Source organism: Piliocolobus tephrosceles, chromosome 7, assembly GCF_002776525.5.
Source record: "Piliocolobus tephrosceles isolate RC106 chromosome 7, ASM277652v3, whole genome shotgun sequence".
Classification (NCBI taxonomy): domain Eukaryota; kingdom Metazoa; phylum Chordata; class Mammalia; order Primates; family Cercopithecidae; genus Piliocolobus; species Piliocolobus tephrosceles.
Window position 1 is genome coordinate 3,130,971 of NC_045440.1, and position 4,025 is coordinate 3,134,995.

Here is a 4,025-nt window from a genome sequence, read left to right on the forward strand (position 1 = left end):
GAGCATACAGAGTCCTCAAGCATTATTTGGTTCGGAGCATACAGAGTCTGAGGGAGCCAGAGAGCCTCAAGCATTATTTGGTTTGAGATGGTTCCCAGGCAGCAGTGCGTCTAAGCATCTGAGAGCAGCACACGCACAGCCTCCCAGGGGAAGGCATATTCATTCTGAGCCTCAGGAAATCCTCATGTGTAACTTTCAAGAGCAGTGTCAAACATACAGTTAAAGAGACTCACACTCACATGAAAGCAAAAGCACTTGAGGGAGAATCAGCAGAAACAACAGGTAATAGAAAAAGGTCACACGGACTTCAGGGATCAGAATTTTCAGACTCAGATGATAAACCCACTCTGCTTACCAGGTTTAAATAAGTAAATGACAAACCTGAAAATATTTTCAGAAAAGAAGAAACTATAAAAATAACATATAATTATCTTCTAAATTATAATTTCATAAATGATATAATTTCAAAGTTACATAAACATGACTTGAATGTGTATGATGGGATGAATGGATCCGAACATCACCTGTCTAGAGGGTCCCCAAGGATCAAGCGTAGATAATGAAAAGGGAAGTGGAAGAAAGGTTTTTCAGATAGAATTTCTAGCCATGTAGGTTTCATCGTTTTGTTCCCTCCCCGAATCTAGTCCTTCACCTGTAGTCTTTTTTGTTGTTGTTGAGATGGGGTCTTACTACGTAGCCCAGACTGGAGTGCAGTGGTGGGATCTCAGCTCGCTGCAATCTCAGCCTCCCGGGTTCAAGCAATTTTCCTGCGTCAGCCTTTCTTATAGCTGGGACTACAGGCACAAGCCACCGTGTCCAGCTAATTTTTGTATTTTTAGTGGAGACAGGGTTTCACAATGTTGGTCAGGTCGGTCTTGAACTTCTGACCTCAGGTGATCCGCCTGCCTCGGCCTCTCAAAGTGCTGGGATTACAGGTATGAGCCACCACTCCTGTTCCTTCTCCTGTAGTCTTTATCACTAGGAGTCATCCTTGCCTCTCTTTGACCTCCCACATCCAGTTACTAATTCCTGCCGATTTCACTTTGTAAACATTTCTCAGATAAGTTCCCTCTTCCTTATCCTGCCCTCATTGCCATGTTGGGGTCTCATTCAATTCACTATCTGGACTATTGCATTAGCCTCAGGACTGGTGTCCCACATAGCTCCCAAAATGATTTATAAGAGATATATATCTGGTAGTGTTATTTCCAAGCTTTCATCCAGTTCCACAAATACTTATTTAGTACCTTTTAGGTGCTAGGCACAATTTTAGGTACTAAAGATCCATTAGTGAGCAAGACAGATCAGGTTCCTACACTGAAGGAGCTTAAACTCTAATAGGAATAAATAATTCAAAGCCATGCTTGAAAGCCTCTTCTAAGCCCTGACCTTCATGACTTTTATGATAGTTCCTGTATATACCCCTCCAACCATCAGAGCCCAGTGTGTCCTGCCTCATGCTTTACGTTCAAACAGTATTCATTGTTTTGTGGTTCAACTTAGGTATCATTTTCCCCCTGAAAACCTTCATGAGCTTTGCATTTGCCTCAGTGGCCCTTCTCTGTGCTCCCATAGCATCCTGTGTATAATTGTATCATAGCACTTTCCCCCCACCTTTTGTTGTTGTTGTTATTGTTTTTTGTTTTGTTTTGTTTTTTGAGATAGAGTCTCACTCTGTCACCCAGGCTGGAGTGCAGTGACACGATCTCAGCTCACTGCAACCTCCGCCCCCCAGGTTCAAGCAGTGCTCCTGGTTTAGCCTCCCGAGTAGCTGGGATTATAAGCATGCACCACCATGCCCAGCTAATTTTTGTGTTTTTAGTAGAGACGAGGTTTTGCCATGTTGGCCAGGCTGGTCTTGAACTCCTGACCTTATGTGATCCACCTGCCTCAGCCTCCCAAAGTGCTGGGAATACAGGCATGAGCCACCGCTCCCAGCCTGTTGTTATTTTTGAGACAGAATCTCACTCTACCTCCCAGGCTGGAGTGCAGTGGTGCGGTCATGGCTCACTGCAGCCAAGAATTCTGGAGCTCAGTTGATCCTCCCACCTCAGCCTCCCAAGGAGCTGAGACTACAGGTTCGTGCCACTACACCCAGCTAATTTTTTATATTTTTTGTAGAGATGGGGTCTTGCCATGTTGCCCAGGGTAGTCTCAAACTCTTGGGCTCAAGCTATCCTCCCGCCTTGGCATCTCAAAGTGCTGGGGTTACAGGCATGAGCCACTGTGCCTGGCTAAACATATTTTATTAAAATTAAATGTATACATATTTGTCTCTTTCACAAGGCTGCAAGATCTTTGAGGAAGGAGACTTTGTCTTAATCATTTTTGTCCTTCCAAAGCTCCATGCAATGGAGGTAGAAAAGATAGAAATCAGGATTAGTAGATTAAAAAGAGTTGGCTGTGATATTGGTTTTGCACACATAAGCTGAGGGAGTAGGAGGCATAAGAAGGCTTCCCTAGGCGGGATGGTAGAAAGTCATGAGGAAGGCTGATTCAAAAAGAAAGAGCTTGCTCATGAGTGATTCTGGCACTTTCTCAACATTTGTTTGCTTATGACTATGAGGAGGGTGTGACTGTAAAAACAAGAGGCTGTTTGCTTTAAAGAGACAAAGCTCTGCAAATGACAAGAGTAAACCCCTTTATTGTCCCACTGACTCTTGTCATTTGCCTCCAGGTCTCTTGGTCCCTGTGAAAGTTATGGGGACAGGGGATGTAAATGCTTTCATATGGCCATAGAGAAATATGACACCCACAGAAGTTAAGGATGAGGTGCTCCTGTCCAAGTTTACATTTTTTCTTACCTTAAACTATTACTAAAACTATTTGGCTGTTAGGCTCTTTAGTAAGTAATTAAGAAACATTAGGTAATTCACTAGGAGCAGCAGAGACCCAATGGTAATTATATTCAATCCCTAAATTGAGAGGTATTTGCAATAAAATACGTTATAATTTTAGTGAATGAAGGAAACAGGCAAAGTGTCTAACCACAATTGCTGGTTAGGCCGTTAACCAAACAAAATCCATTCTCCCTTAGCAGGGTGACACTGAATACCAGAAATGAACTGAATCAAACAAGCATCAGCAACACAACTAAAGGCCAGGTGCCCTGACTCATGCTTGTAATCCCAGCACTTTGGGAGGCTGAAGTGGGTGAATCACTGGAGGTCAAGAGTTCAAAACCAGCCCGACCAACATGGTGAAACCTCGTCTCTACTAAAAATACAAAAATTAGCCAGGCGTGGTGGTGCGCACCTGTAATCCCAGCTACTCAGGAGGCTGAGGCAGGAAAATTGCTTGAACCCTGGGAGGCAGAGGATGCAATGAGCCGAGATCACGCCACTGCACTCCGGCCTGGACGACTGAGTGAGACTCTGTCTCAATAAACAAACAAACAAACAAACAAACAAACAAAAGAAGAACCAAAGTGGCTCAGCAGTCTGGAGAACACTATGGGATAGACATGTGACCTGGTTACTTGGCTTGGGAGTGTTAGGGAAAAGAAATACCTTACCCTCTTATCTTAGGTTCAAGGTTCAGGGCTTAGACTCCTATAACAAAAGAAACATGAGAAAAGAAACCAAAAAAAGCATACAAATTGAATATAAGTTTTACGTGACACGGGAGCCTTCGTAAGGAAATGAAGCCCTGAAGAAGTGGGTAAACCCGTGTATTTTCACTCATGGATGGCCGTGTAAAACTATGATTAGACAAAGCCGTATGATCTAATGGCAGTCATCTGGAGAGAACGTAGCCAGGCCTGTTTGTTCAGGTTCTCCTCTGGGTCCCTGTGTCGCCGGAGATTAGGATGCTCCTCTCCTCTGGGTATACATAGGGAGGGCACCTCTGGAATGAAGGCCTTATGACCTGCTTTAGAGCAACATCGGAAAAATCCTTCCTAAGTTTATGACCTGCTTCAGGGAAGAAGGGTAGGGGGAAGGTGAGAGCCACCTTCTTCTTTTACCATTTTCTCAGGTTCTTTCGGCCTAAAACATTTTGGGATAGTGTGTCCTGAACCCCATTAG